Genomic DNA, 16,567 nt, shown 5'->3' with positions numbered 1-16,567 from the left:
CTTGACCTGCATACAGATTTCTCAGGAGGCAGGTCAGGTGGTCTGGTATTCCCATCTCTTTAAGAATTTTCCATGATTTGTTGTGATCCACAGAGTCAAAGGTTTTGGCATAGTCAATAAAGCAGAAGTAGATGTTTTTCTGGAACTCTTTTGCTTTTTCAATGATCCAACAAATGTTGGCAATTTGATCTCTGGTTCCTCTTTTGTAAATCCAGCTTGAATATCTGAAAGTTCACAGTTCACATACTGTTAAAGCCTGGCTTGGAGAATTTTGAGCATTAGTTTGCTAGCGTATGAGATGAGTGCAGTTGTGCGGTAGTTTGAGCATTCTTTGACATTGCCTTTCTTTGGGATTGGAGTGAAAACTGACCTTTTCCAGTCCTGTGGTCACTGATGAGTTTTCCAAATTTGCTGGCATGTTGAGTGCAGCACTATCACAGCATCATCTTTTAGGATTTGAAATAGCTCAACTGGAATTCTGTCACCTCCACTAGCTCTGTTCCTAGTGATGCTTCCTAAGGCCCACTTGACTTTGCATTCCTGGATGTCTGGCTCTAGGTGAGTGATCATACTATCATGTTACCTGGGTCATGAAGCTCTTTTTTGTACAGTTCTTCTGTGTATTCTTGCCACATCTTCTTAATATCTTCTGATTCTGTTAGGTCCGTACCGTTTCTGTCCTTTATTGTGCCCATCTTTGCATGAAATATTCCCTTAGTATCTCTAATTTTCTTGAAGAGGTTTCTAGTCTGTCCTATTCTACTGTTTTCCTCTATTTCTTTGCATTGATCACTGAGGAAGGCTTTCTTATCTCTCCTTGCTGTTCTTTGAAACTGCATTCAGATGGGTATATCTTTCCTTTTCTCCTTTGCCTTTAGTTTCTCTTTTTTCACAGCTATTTATAAGGCCTCCTCAGACAACCATTTTGCCTTTTTGCATTTCTTTTTCATAAGGATGGTCTTGATCACTGCCTCCTGTACAAGTAAGACTACAGCCTTACTTCACAGCAAACTCAAAAATAAATTATCAGAGGATTACTTGCTGAGATGTGAAAAGTAAAACATTTATGACATAACAATAGAGGTGCTGCTCTTACCCTCATTTTGCCTTTGAGAAATGTGAGGGTTAAAGACATGAGATAACTTGCCCAAGGTGATAACATACTAAGAGGCAGAGCTAAGTGGCAGTCTGGCTCTAGAACCAGACTTAACCAACATGCTATCCCACCTCCCTGAAATATAAATTCCATCTGTTATTTTTTAAATTTCACATCAGCGTTGGGATAGAATTTACGTATAATAATTTCAGTGACTTTTGTCAAATAATTTACTCTTGCATCACCTCCCCTACCACCAATGCAAAGACTGATTTTATATTCTCAGCAATGGTAGCTGAATTTTCACTGCATTGGCAATAATTGGCAATAAATTTGTCTTTGCCAATCTATGTGGAAATAAAACCACCTAATTATATTAAATAAACTTCTCAGGATATAGAATTTTAAAAACTCAGTTTAGAAACTAATATTGCTATTTTTTAATTTCTCAATAGCTTGAGGCCAGGGAAGGAAGATGTGATGGAAGAAGCCCGTACTAGAATTATGGCCCAACATGGGCAAAAATTGCAGACAGTTTCGTAATATATGTAACTCACAAAGTATGATATTGGGATGGTATAGGAATTCTTTAAAATCAATAAGAAAATAGTCTAAAAGAAAGATGTACAATTGAACCAGTAGCAACAAAACAGGGAAAGCAACATACAAAACTCATTAGTTTTCAAAGAAATGTAAATTAAGACCACATTGGAATTCCATTTCATGGTTTCTAGCTTGCAAAAATTAAGAAGTCTGAAAATACCAGGGGTTGGCAAGGATGGGTAGAGCAACAGGATCTTATATTCGCAATGCCAGTAAGAAAGTAAGATGCTCCAACTGTTTTGGAAAACAGTTTGGCCCTAACTCATAGTATTAATCATACCCTATAACCAGAAGTTCCACAACTAGGTAGTATTTGGCATGGAAACCAGGAGACATTTGCAAGGATATTTATAGGAAAGTTCTTAAAGCAAAAATCTACCAAAGGGACTTCCCTGGTGGTCCAGGGGCCAAGACTCCAAGCTCCCAATGCAGGGGACCCAGGTTTAATTCCTGGTCTGGAAACTTGGTTCCAAATGCTACAACTAAGAGTTTGTGTGCCGCAACTAAAATATCTTGTGTTAATCGTATCATAGCTAAGACCTGGTGAACCAAATAAATACAGTTTTTTAAAAACCTACCAAGAATACTAATTTACATGGACATGAGAATGGGTAAATAAATCTTGGTCCGTTTACATAATGGCATATTACTCAGCAGTAAAAGTGAATGAGATACATATTCCAAGCATCAACATGGATGAATATTTGGAAAACTAAAGTGTGTTTTTTTGGGGGGTGGGAAGCCAGATATGATTGCTTTTAGTGTGATACCATTTTAAAGTGTCTAGCATGTGCTGTGCTCAGTCACTTCAATTATGTCTGACTCTTTGCGACGCTATGGACTGTAGCCCGCCAGGCTCCTTCGTTCTTGGGGATTTTCCAGGCAGGAACACTGGAGTGGGTTGCCATGTCCTCCTCCAGGGAATCTTCCCAACCCAAGGGTCTAACCAGCATCTCTGCATTGGCAGGCGGGTTCTTTACCACTAGTGCCGCCTGGAAGCCCAAACTAAACAATATATAGAGATGTATACATATATGGCAAATCTGTTTTTCAAAAAAGAGAATAATAAACACAAATTTTAGGATAAGGGTTAACTCACTAACTGGAGAGAAAGGGACTCTGGGACAACTGTGTTGGTGGTGTTCTACTTTGAAGCTGAATGACTGATTCACTTCATTATGCTCCTAACTTAGAACTATACGTCATATATTGTCTTTATAACAACTATTACATTTTTTAAAATGCTTAAGGGAATTCCCTGGTGGTCCAGTGGTTAGGACTCCACCCTTTCACTGCCGAGGACTCAAGTTCAATTCCTGGTCCAGGAAGTAAGATCCTGCAAGCTGCGTGACACAGCCAAAAAAAAATAGCATGATACTTACAGTGCGTCAGGACCAAGGTATCTACAGTAACTCCTGTAGATAAAGACAATGCAGAGCAGATACCAACAGAAAGGAGATACTGCCCCTGTCCCAGCCCATATGCTTCTGGCTGGTGCTGAGGCCAGTTTTAGTGCTAAGCTAGGCCCCAGATGGAGGGAGGGAAGGAGCTGCACCTGTCATGAAGAATATGTGAACAAAAGGCCAGAACCTCTGTGAAATCGCCAGACAGGCTGTCTCTAGTCCTTTTTTTTCCCCCCTCAAAACTGGTATGAGTCCAACGAACATGTCAAGTTCCTTATATATTCAAAGGATTTTTGAGCTTCTAAAAGTAGTGCATAGATGGCCAGTTAAGAGGATCCCCCCCACCCCCGCACTATTTTCAGATAAAAGTATTTTTCTTGTCTGTCCACTTGGTATATGGCCATGAAAAGTAATTTGGTGTCTAAAAAAAAAAAAGTGCCAGTCAATATGGCTTCATATAACTACTTCCAGATTAAGATAGACCTAAGAGTATTGATGTCGAAATGTAGAATAGTTTTCTTAACAGCTGCTGCTTTGTGTTCTTAATGATGTTACTTCTCTGTTTTGATAGTTTATCTGGTCAAAAAATGTTGCATTGCTTGAAGTTCCCTAATCCCTACAGGAGAACAATACAGCTTTTGGTTACGTGTTTTAGAGTCGTTCTCCACTACTACCCAGCAGAGACAATAGTCCTAGAATCTGGAGTGGGTTTGAACTTATCTATGGGAGCTAACATGTAATATTAACATTTTTTATCATTGTGTAGCTCTGATTCCTTATGCATCCTGAGCATTATTTATAGAAGAGGGGGAAATGGAAAATATTAGAGTTGTATGTTTTCCATGTGGTCAGCATTGCTCTGGTGGTGATCTGGCTGAAACATCTGTCACCCACTGATGGCCAGGATTTATCTGGCTTGTTAGGCTGTCCCCTTGCTCCTTTGTCATTCCGTGTGCTGTGCTCACTTGGTCAATAGAGGAGGACATTCAGAGCCACACAGCACCTCAGGAACACAATTATGAGACATTAGCTTGTAGATATGCAGGTTATATGGAGATTTCTAGTTTGAAAATGCAAAGTAAATACATCTACTAGATTTAACTGTAGAAATTATCCATATTCTTGCACTACCCCAGTAGTCACCCAGAAACATCAATAGGATTGCCAGCTAGTTTAACACTTTTTTTAAATGTGAAGAATGTTAGCCTCTTTGAGGAATCTTGGAGGATTTCATAAGAATGGTTTAAGAAGGGGAAATTAGAAAATGAATCATCCATCAGCTTGTACAAGAAAAGGAGTACCGCCCAAAGCCCAAGTGCATTCTGGTGGAATAAAGGAAGTGGGTAAGTTTGGAATGTTTCTTGTTAAAGACCACTGGAAAGCAGCAAGGTTCTGCTGTATGGCACCGGGAACTGGATTCAGTGTCCTGTGATAAACCCTAAGGGAAGAGACTATGAAAAAGAATTACTTGTTTAAGTGAATCACTTTGCTGTACAGTAGAATTTAACAGATTACAAATCAACTACACTTCAATAAGATAATTCATTTTTAAAAGACTGGAATTCATGAGATAAAATGGAACTTCAAATAGAAACAAGAAAAGGTTTGGAAACTGAGATTAAAAAAAAAAAAGCATGTTAGTCTACAATTGGGCTCGTAAGTAAGTGACCATTTATTCCTTTTACTCCTAACCAGACTCTTGTTCTATTATTATTTTGTTAGTCAGAGTCTTAAGTTTTGCTAGCATTTAATCCTTCAATAAAGGGACAAAATTTCCTAACATGACTCACTCTTTAAAAAGAAGTTTTGTATGATGGGGTATTTTAAAATTACAGCTTTGAACCGGAAAAGCAACTCAACAGATTTACAAATGTTGAGAATTGATGACATCATTAAAATTGAGAAACATGGTTGATAGTGATAACTCACCTCTTAAAATCTTAATAAAATGATTTTCACTAATACACGCATACTACTATATGTAAGACAGATAACCAACAAGGACATACTGTATAGCACAGGGAACCCTACCCAATATTCTGTCAAATGATATGAGATATGATGTAATAAGATATGAGAAAAGAACCTATTGACATAGAAGATGAATATATGTATAAGTGAATCGCTTTGCTGTACACCTGAAACTAACAACATTTTAAATCAACTATACTTCAATAAAATTAAAATATTTAAAAATTTATTTTCACTGTAACTGAACACATGATAAACTGAGTATCTGTTTTCATATAGATGATTTAGATTCTTCAGTTAAAATAAGAGCTCACCAAGCACTATAGTAGTTTTAAAACACCTTTCCCAGAGCCCAGTCACAAACACTGTAATAATGGATCTGGGGTGGGGTTGGATATCCTTATTTTCTTAAAGCTCCCTAAGTGATTGGAATGTGCAGCCAGGTTCAAAAACCATTATAGTAGAGGTTATGAGATAGAAAACCTAATTGTGATTTTTTTTGAGAAATAGTGTCAGGAAACACAGAATTGAGCTACTGGAATACCATTGCCATTTTAGAACAAGGAAACAAAAATTGTAAAATATCCTTAGTTTAGTTTTCAATGATTTGATGATTTTGACAATCTGAGTACCTAGAAAATATCTGCAGCTAAGCAATAAGCAACATTAGTGGCCTATAAAGAAGTAATCTTTCCAAAGCTGGTCTTTTCAGATTGAGTTACAGAAGTATTAGAGGAAAGGAATGCAGTGGCAGGAATATCTGGATTTTATTACAGCATTGTCTGTCGTGCTTCAAGAAATTCAACTTGGAAATGCATTTCATATTTCCAGTTAGTATGTGAATGAAGTCTACCAAACAGCAAAATATCACATTTGTCAGCTTAACTAAATTGCACATTTGCCTCAGCATGCACATCTATGCTGCCTTAAAAAGATCATTTGTAAGATTTGTCAGTATGGAGCTTTATTTTTAGTGAAACTCATATCAAAATCATTCCATGCCTTTAAAAGTCTCCACAACCTTAATATCATATATTAGAATATGGTATACATCTTGGTTTTTAAAAAAAGGTATGCATGCTCAGTCACTCAGTCCTGTCCGACTCTTTGTGACCCGATGGACTCTTTTTTTAAAAAAGAAAAATAGGTAATGAAAATCTGGAGAGGCTGAGAAGGAAGCATGCGGGCAGATTTAATCTTTCATAGCAACCTTTCATAGGGTTGAAATGCTAGCCTTTCCTAATCCTGTTCCTAAAGGATTAGTGTAGGCCCCAACATTTCTAAGTTAAAATTGTATTCGTTCCTTCAGTTTTATTGTCTGTTAATTTTAAGCAAAATGTAATTTAGGGTTTTTACATTAAATTTCATGTATTTTAAAATTTCATTTTTGTATACTTTTCCTGTCACTCTTTCTCTACTAATAGTACAGAAAGATGTTTGGATTATCAGACATTATCACTAACTATTTGTGGTCAGTGGATCTGGGGCTGAGTTTTAGATTTCTACTTTGTTCTTTTTAGTACTGTTTGTATAATTAATATAAATTATTTCTACTAAAAACAGTTTTTTAATTGAAGTAGCGTTGATTCACAACCTTTCATGTTTCATGTTTCCATCATTATATTTCTTCTTCTGTCTATACTACAACATGCTCACCACCAGAAATTTAATTTCCATCATATGGTTGACCTGTTTTAGCCATTTCGCCCTCCCCTTTCTTCGCCTCTGGTAACCTCTGCACTGTGCTCTGTATCTACATTATTTTTTTGTTTCGTTTGTTTATTTTGGTTTTTTGTTTTTCATATTTGACATGAGTGAAATCATATGGTGTTTGTCTTTGTCATTACTTAGCATAATGCCTTTAAGATCCATCTATGTTGTCACATATGGCAAGATTTGATCTTTTGTTATGGCTCATAAACATTTATTCTGTATCTTGGCTGTTGTAAATAAGGCTGTCCACCAACTTGTGGACCTAAAGTAAGGTTGCTTTAACAGTTTGATCCCCAAGTCTAACAGATTACTAACCTAACCCATCTCCTTTAGGAAGACCTCAGCTCCTTACTTCCATCTCTCTGGGCACATTCAAGGGCACAGGATGCTACACTTAGAGTCAGAACCACTAACTGCAACCCTGCAATCCTCTGGCTCCAGCTGATGCTGCCTTCCTCTGTGTCTTATGAGGCCCACCAGCGCCCCGCAGCCATGCACCAGGCAGAAATGATTCTCCCTTCACTTCCAGTCTGTGCTCACTGCCACCACTGCTACCTGGAGTTGCTTGCGGCTTCCAGTTATCTATTGCTGCAAACAGACCACCCCCAAAACTTAGTGGCTTTAAGAACAAAAAACGTTTTCTGTCTCAATTTTGTTCTACACAAAAAAGAACATAGGCTTTCCTTAACCTTTCTGAAGTTAAGATGACATGGCAAGCTTCTTTTATTTGCAACAATGTTTTAAGAGGTTTCATGCCTTAGAAGCTTTTTGATGCATTGCAAATTTTTTTTTCCAGTACTAGTAGACCTAAATCTTCAGTGTTAGTGGTGGAATAAAAAAGTTTGCAGGTGTCATCTTTAAGTATTTAACTGACAGCTTTTTTCCTTGTATGCAAATCATACTTTATTTTTCTCCTTTTCTCTTAAACTGACTCAGGTTCTAGGATGATTTGATTAAGTTGACTCACTTTGGTCAGTAAGAAAGTAAAATTGATTCTAAGTTAAGAGGAGAATAGGCTATTTGTCAGTTTTTAGGTGATAGTGACTCATACTAGTAAAAGTAGCTAACTTTCAGTTTACTGAAAAGGTTGTCTTGATTGTTAAGGATTAAATTTCTCAAGAAACGATTTTACTTAACCAAGTTTAAACATTTGCGTGGAGAAGAGAATGTGTTTTCTAGAAGTGATTTTCTCTGACTGACAAATATGGCCACACAATTTGTTGTGATGCTATCTATATCTAGCAAACAATATTTGGAAGGGTTTCATTTTGTGAATCTTGTTTTTCTGTGGCTGATATGTATGTGTGTTTTTTAAAAAATACTCAAATTTGTCCAGCTCCTCTTTTGTGCCTCTTCCCTGAGGAAAGCTCGGTAGTATTTAAAGTACAGTTCAGTATGTTGCTCTGGAATCTAAAAAAAACATTAGAAGAAAAACATAAAAGGTAAATCTTAGGCGATCAACCAATAAGAAAAACATTCCATGAAAAGAAAAATTTAATGAAGCAAATACATTTTAAGTATGTTGAGAGAAGATGCTCTCCACAAAACTGAGATGAAGCAAACATGAGGAAAACAACCACCAATCCAAATGAATATGACTTTGGGAAATAAGGCCATTTTGCATGTATTTTGACATTAAGACTTCCGCTACTGAAGGAAGACTTGTTACTGCTTTTTTGACTTTATGATTTAATAAACTATGATTAAAAGATAACTTTGTGTGTCAAATGGAGAATTTAAATTGCTGATGAATGTTTACCTCAGTGATGATGACATTCAGTCTACCAAAAGAAAATGCTACTGCTGTTATAATTTTCTAATCCTAAATGGCCACTGCAGTTTTTTAAGGCCATGAAGGTAGAAAATTCTGAAAGAGATAGGCATACCAGACCACCTGACCTGCCTCTTGAGAAACCTGTATGCAGGTCAGGAAGCAACAGTTAGAACTGGACGTGGAACAACAGACTGATTCCAAAGAGAAAAAGGGGTTCGTCAAGGCTGTATATTGTCACCCTGCTTATTTAACTTAAATGCGGAGTACATAATGGAGAAGGCAATGGCACCCACTCCAGTACTCTCGCCTGGAAAATCCCATGGACGGAGGAGCCTGGTAGGCTGCAGTCCATCGGTTCGAGAAGAGTCGGACACGACTGAGTGACTTCCCTTTCACTTTTCACTTTCATGCATTGGAGAAGGAAATGGCAACCCCCTCCAGTGTTCTTGCCTGGAGAATCCCAGGGACAGGGGAGCCTGGTGGGCTGCCATCTTATGGGGTTGCACAGAGTCGGACACGACTGAAGCGACTTAGCAGCGGCAGCAGCAGTTAGGGAAGGCCTCTGTGAGAAGTTGGCATTTGAGCAAGGACTTGAAGGAGGTGAAGGTATTAGCCCCGCAGAAACTGGGGAAGAGCTTCCCAGGAAGGGAGTTGACCAGGTGCAAGCTCCAGACTGGGGCTCTGCCCAGTGCCGGGAGGTCAGTGTAGCTGGTCAGACTGGGACTCTGCCCAGTGCCAGGAGGCCAGTGTGGCTGGGCCAGAGCAACAGTGCGGCCAGTTATGTAGACCATTGTCACCAAAACCGGAATTTACTCTTGAATGAGATGAGTTCTGACCAGAGGAGCAAGATTTTATTTTAAAAGATCCCTCTATCATGGAGCATCTACTAGAGGGGCAAAAATGGAAGCTTGGAGACCAGTCAGGAGGCTGTTAATAAACCTGTGCATGGGACCAGGTTGGTAATAATCATCAGATTCTGGGTTTGTTTTGAAGATTGTTAAATGCAGAGGTTTGTTTGACAGAGTGTGGATATTCAAACTGATGAAACTGGATGAGTCTACCTAGGGATTGAGTATATCTAGAGAAGAGAAGAAAGTTGACAGATTATTCCTAAAATGTATGTGAAAATGCAAAGGGTAGACAGTCCTCAAACAGAAGAGCAAAGAATAGAAGAACCAAGTGGAATGACACATTTAATCAGGTATTAATAGTAGGATGAGTTGAACAGATAAAGTTTATAAACGTATAGCATTTAAGACAAGGTGGTATTAGAGCAAGGATGGACACATAGGCCAGTGAAAGAGCTTAGGGTCTGAAAATAGTCCTTTACATCTGTTATGGATACTTGTTTTATGACAAAAGGTAGTACTTACAGAGCAGTGAGGAAAGGTTGTTATCTACAGTACTGTGGTGTTTCCATGCCAACTGGATATCCATATACCTATACAAACATAGCCACTAACTCAGACCATCACAAAAATATTAATTCCAACCTGATTACAGAAAAAGTAAAACAGTAAGATTTCTAGAACATAGTTTAGAAAAATATCTTTGTGACTTTGTAATAAGGAAACTCAATCTTAAACAAAGCACAAAAAGTGTTAGTCATAAAGATATATAATAATGATAAACTGAAACAGACTAAAATACTTTTTTTAATCAAAAGATACCATTAAGAGAGTTTAAAAAAAGGCAAAATGGGAGAAAAACATTCATAACATATGGAAGTGAACGTTGGTTCATATTCAGATGTACAAAGAAAAATGGACAAAAGACTTCACACCAAAAACAGGGAGGGAGACACATGCGAACAGCCAAGAAACCTAGGGAAAGATGCTCTGACTTCTCTTTCTGGAGTGGTGGCAACGTGATGTGATGCAGAACCGCTATTTCTGTCCCCTTGTGTATCTTTGTAAAAAGAACTAGAGCTTCCTGGATCTTTATTTGTACTACTTTTGTACCAGTAGATCTTTAGGATTGAATAGGAATTGAGAGTGTTCAAACTTTAATCTAAAATTTGATTGGCTATATGTCTAAGAAAAATATGGACAAATTCCTGAAAGTGAGATTACTATTACTATTTTGAGGAAAGCTCTCATGCAACCTCTTTTTTAAGAATTAGATGCTTCAGCCTTCCTGCTAGAACTTACAGGTATAAGAGGGGGCAGTCAGAAAAATGCAGACCAGGACACTAACCTATCATGAAAGAAACACGATTACGGGGGAAGAAAATGCACACAAAAAGCATATTTTAATGTTTCAAGTTGTTTTTTAAGATACAACCTAAAGGTAGAGGCTACCCTGTGTGGCAGTTATTGCTTGTCATAAGAGGAAGGTTCTCATCAGATGGCACTGGGATCCAAGGTAACCAGCATGTGTTTAGCAGGGACTGGAAGTGATAAGGATAGAAAAGCATCTGTGTTTCGAATGCTCCAGTGAGCAGTCAGCACTCTCCTGAGATGACCCTTTCCTGTTGCTAGGCACTCATTTCTGTTTCTGGAGTGGGTGCAACATTATGTAATGCTGAACCACATTCCCATCCTCTTTATATATATCTTTGGGAAGAAGAATTAAAGCTTCCTAATGTTTTATTTTATACTATTAAATTTTTAAGATTGAATAGAAATGGATGTCATTCAAATTTGGCCTAAAATTTGAATGGCTGTACATTTCAAGGGGAAAAATCTATTTCTGAATATAAGACTAATTTTAAGAAAAGCTCTTTTACCATAAGCATCAAATAATGTTAGGAACTCTCATGTATAATCAGTAGTTTAGGTGGCTGATTTACATAATTCACATCACATATAGGCAACTCCCATATCTCAACTTATGTCCTCTGGCCCCAGAAATGCCTCCTAAGAGACTGATTTCCTTTCTTCTTATAGACTGTTCTGACTGTCCATTTTAGAACAAAGCCTCTGAAAATTTAAAGAGCAATTTAGAGTTTAATTTTCGGTGATCTGGTGGTGGGCACTCCCACTAAGAACATGAAAAAATGCTAGATAAAATATTTAATAACATTTCAAAATATACTATTGATGAAAGCTATTAGGACCCTGAATATTCTTATAAATAAAATGAAAATAAAACACCGGTTGGCAACATAATCAAAAACTTTATAACCATTCAGTATTATGTAAAGAAAATGGTATTGTTATATGTAATGGCTGGGAAATGCAATGTTTAATCGTGGTCTCCTCTACAAATCAAAATAAATGCCTTCTGTTGTTTTAAAAATACACCACCAAACTGACTAGGAAGTACGTTATTCAGAGGCCAAAAGCCCAGCAAGGTAAAGGGAACACTAAAGCTACCTTTCACTCACAGGCATTTCCTGAAACCCGATGACCTTGTTTTGGTTTTCCTGTTCTCATGGGGCATGTTGGGACAGCAAACACTACCAAGGATTCATCCAATATGAGCAGTAGAATAGCATAAAGCAAGAAACCAAAGAACTAAAAAGAACTGGGCCACATTCATTCCAAAGAAGAAGGGAAAAAAAAAAAAAAGGCACAGGTAGGACAAATATAAAGTACAGAATAAGATTTAAACCTAAATGCATCAGAATTACAATAAACATTAGTGGACTAGCAGTTCTAATTAAAGACAGATTATAGGTAGCATAACAGAACAAATCTAGTTACATATTTTCAAAGGGATGTATTTAAGCAAAAACATACATACTTAATCTTTTGAGGGAAAAATACTTAATGAAAATACTGTTAATATGGCTATCATTCTTTCTTACCTTCTTTTGTAAATGTATTTCACTGTTTTTCATTGAATAATGTGAATGCTACAGAAAATTTAAGAATATAATAAACATCTCTAATACCCTTGACCTAGAATCACCTGTTGTTAACAGTTTGTAATGGTTGATTTATATAGACACACACACACACACACATGTGCACACACACACACATACATGTGCACACACACATACATATATTATGCAATAGTAACAGCAGTGGAAGCACAGAGTCTTAACCATTGGACGACCAGGAAGGCCCCAAAATTATAGAGATTTTAAACTGCAATGGTTGCCAGGGTTTGGGGGTGTTAAATAGTCAAATCACAAGGGTTTTTATAGGGTAATAGAACTATTCCTTATGATTCTATAATGGTGGATTTATGACATTAGGCTTCCATGGTGGCTTATACGGTAAAGAATCTGCCTGCAATATAGAAGACTCAGGTTCAATCTTTGGGGAAGGGAAGATCCCCTGGAGAAGGGAATGGCTACCCACTCCAGTATTCTTGCCTGGAAAATTTCATGGACGAAGGAGCCGGGTGAGTTGCACTGTCAGAACCCATACAACTTTACAGCACCAAGAGTGAATCTTAATATATGCAAAATTTTTAAAAGCATTTTGGAGATTGAGGGACACAGGATGAAATGCAGAATATGACAGAACTATGTTACAAACACATTAAACAACTTTGTTGAAGGGAGTGAAGGAAAAGGGTGAGGATTTAAGCAACTTTGGAAATTACTGGGAGCTATAAGGCTAAAGTAAAAAAACTGCATTTACCACTGTACTTGATTAAGTTGCATCCCATGAAGGTGTGGGTTAACAGTTCTGAAATCACTATACACGTATACTGGAGTCGAACACTAAATTTTTCTCACTGTTGGAATGGCAGCTACAGATAAACAAGCTACATGATCCACATAGCAAAGAAGAAAGATGAGGGAGGCATTGCAAGCAAGAAGCACACACTCCAGGAAAAGTAGAAATACAAGAGGCATGTTGAGGACACCATGTTGAAGCAGATGGTTTATATAAGGCAGTGGTTTTCAAGTTATGCTCTCTTGAGCTCCCACGTGGGCTGGTTCACAAAAGGGGAAGGAGGCCAGCTATTGAAGTCTTTAAGCAATTCAGTACAGTGAGTGTGAAGTGAAGTCGCTCAGTCGTGTCCGACTCTTTGGGGCCCCATGGACTGTAGCCTATCAGGCTCCTCCGTCCATGGGATTTTCCAGGCAAGAGTGCTGGAGTGGATTGCCATTTCCTTCTCCAGGGGATCTTCCCTACCGAGGAATCGAACCCAGGTCTCCCGCATTGCAGACAGACGCTTTACCGTCTGAGCCACCAGGGAAGTGTGGTTGTACCAGGAAGTACAATTAGGAAATACAATTAGGAAGATTGATCTGACAGTGGAGCCAGAGGCTGTGTAGGGAAACCATTCTGTAGGTAGGTTGAGATGACATGACCGTAAATGTATCTTCAGCCACTGGTTTGAAAATAAAAGCAGAGGATGAATGTGTGTATGCTCACCAAGGGAAAACCAACATGACTGGGTTACAAATGAGATAGATGTTGTAGGAGGGGAAGGAGGAGTCAAAGATCCATTCACTGATAGTAACGGGTAAGGAGGGTTGCAAGGTTCAGAACGTACAGTTATAAGTAAATCCTAGGATGTAATGCATAGCATGGTGATATAGTTTATAATACTGTATTGCATATTTGAAAATTGTTAAGAGAGTAGGTTTTAAATGTTCTTACAGAAAATTCTTGTAACTGTGTATGGTGACGGATGTTAACTAGACTTATTGTGGTGACCATTTCCAGTATATGCAAATAGCAAGTCATGTCGTGCATTTGAGATTACTATGTTAAATGTCATTTATGTTGTTGTTGTTCAGTCACAAAGTCACATCCAACTCTTCATGACCCCATGGATGGAATATCATTTACTCATCAGTTAGAAATAAAGGGAAAGAATTAAGTTTTTTTTTAAAAAAAAAAGGAAAGAAAAGAAATACTGTCTTGCTGCCACATATGGACAGATGAAGAGAGGTGAGCCAGTCCAGGCAACATAACAGGACTTCTTCATTGGCAACTCAGTATGAAAGGTCTTATAGAGTCTTCAGTTTTACAAAAGATCTTCATCATAATTATAATTTATGAATAAAATGGGTATTTTTAAAGTATTTTATTTATTCATTTATTTGGCATGCACGATCTTAGTTCCCTGACCAGGGATTGAACCCACACCCCTTGCAGTGGGAAGCAGAGTCTTAACTGCTGGACCGCCGGGAAAGTCCCCAAAAGGATACTTTTAAAGCATTAAAAAAAAGAACCTCATATTGAATTTAAATCCAGTGGTACTAGATTATATGGGAATATGGAAAATATGTTGAGTCCACATTCTAGATGGAAATGCAAAGTGGACTGAAGCGATTAACTTGAATATGTAAAGTTTATCTGCGGTGACTGACGGTGGGATTATACCTTAGGTTGGCAGTGAGGATGAACACAGCAGACCTGAGAGCTGTGTTCTCGTTTACACTTCAGGTCCTAAGGTCAGCTGATTCCTTAGAAACCACTAAGCTGAAAAGCCTCTGTAGGATGCCTGTGTTAAATTGAAAATCCCTAGGCTCTGTGGCACAGCTAAAAATCCCATAGCCGGAGTCTGGGGACTGGCTTCTGGTGAAGTAACATTCTCAGGGTATAGTATTGTTAGGTAAGGCAGAGACTGTTAAGAATGAGGCTTCCTGGTGGTGAAGATAAAATCGCCAGCAGAAGACTTGTTATTCCTCTGACCTGGTGACATGAGTCCCAAACCAATGGTTCAGCTTTATGAAGGGTAAGAAAGTCACCGGGGATTTACAGCCCATCCCCCCAAACCCCCCCTGCCAATAAAATAAATTCCATATGAACTAAATATATAGAGAGATACAAATATTTACTTGCTCTCAGCATAAGAAAGGCTTATCTAATATAAATGCAGACATTTAATACAAAAATTCACAAACATATAACATATTCATATTAGCAGAATTCATCAACAAAATCAGTATTAGTTAAGATATAAAATAGACCCAAAAAAGGCCTAGAACCAATAATACTCCAGTTGTAATAAGCACACCCAGCACCTATATCTTGGTTTCAGATATATTTCTCTAGTAAAAGAAATGTATTCTTGGAGAAATAGCTAATTGGAGCACTCCTTGGAGAAACAGCTAATTCTAGGAATGGGACAAGAAATATACAAGATGAACCTTGACCATCTTTTAGTATCACGCAATAACAAAGTGCTCAAAAAAGATAAAAACAATGATGGGGGTGTATCAAAGGGACATAAAAGTCAACTAAAAGAGATCCCAGTGACCAAATCTAGAACAATTTGAGCAACAAAATAAAGTACTATTGTGTTAGAGCCCAAAATGTATAATAAATATCCATGAGTTCATACTGATAAAAATGATGGTTTAATCAATAAACAGAAGAGAATAGAAAAATTTCCCATGCAGAAGAATCACAAATAATTTATGTAAATATTCTGCCCTCATAGAGGTGGAGCATAATTCTTCACTCCTTAAGTATATAGGCTGTATAGAGTCATTTCCTTCCAAAAGGTATGGTATGGGAAGTGGGGCAGTGTTTTGGCAGGGAGTATTTAGTAAGTTTACCTGATAATTTCTTCTACAGCCACATGAGCCAGGTTGTCATCAGTGATAAGGGTTGATCATATGTACCCTTGATACGTCATGAAAATGACACAGTATCTTTGTGGTGTTCCTCCCCAAAACCCCCATCCTGGTCCAACCTTGACAAAACGTAAGACAAGTACAGTTGAGGGACTTATGAAAATTACTTGACCAGCAATCTTCAGAACCATCAAATCATAAAAAATAAGGTTTGGGAAACTTTTTGGGTTGCTTGGGGTGACATGGTGATTAAATGTAACGTCACAAATGGAGCGGGATTCCAGATGGTATCCTAAAATTTGTTGTTTAGTTGCTAAGTCGTGTCTGACTCTCTGCGATCCCATGGACTGTTGCCCATCAGGCTCTTCTGTCCATAGGATTTCAGAAACTAAGCAAATCTGAGTAAAATATGAACTTTAAATATAATGTATTGTTAATAGTTCATTAACCATGCAAATGTACCATACTACTCTAAGGTTTTTAATAAGAGGGGAAACTGGGTGTATGGTACATGAGAACTGTCTGTTCTATCATTATAATTTTTTGTAAATCTATACTAAAATTAAATT

At 37.7% G+C, this 16,567-nt stretch overlaps 1 protein-coding gene across 3 annotated transcripts in view; it reads left to right on the top strand.

Moving 5' to 3' along the window:
* REEP3 (receptor accessory protein 3) overlaps window positions 1-16,567 on the top strand; it is a 99,510-nt gene that overhangs the window by 16,169 nt on the left and 66,774 nt on the right. The gene's annotated exons all lie outside the window — the stretch shown is intronic.

The sequence above is a fragment of the Bos grunniens genome, chromosome 28 (genome assembly GCF_055505025.1).
Source record: "Bos grunniens cultivar Pamir isolate PY7600 chromosome 28, Bosgru_T2T1.0, whole genome shotgun sequence".
NCBI lineage: Eukaryota > Metazoa > Chordata > Mammalia > Artiodactyla > Bovidae > Bos > Bos grunniens.
Note: the sequence above shows the minus strand (reverse complement) of the source record. Positions and strands in the feature narration are given on the sequence as shown.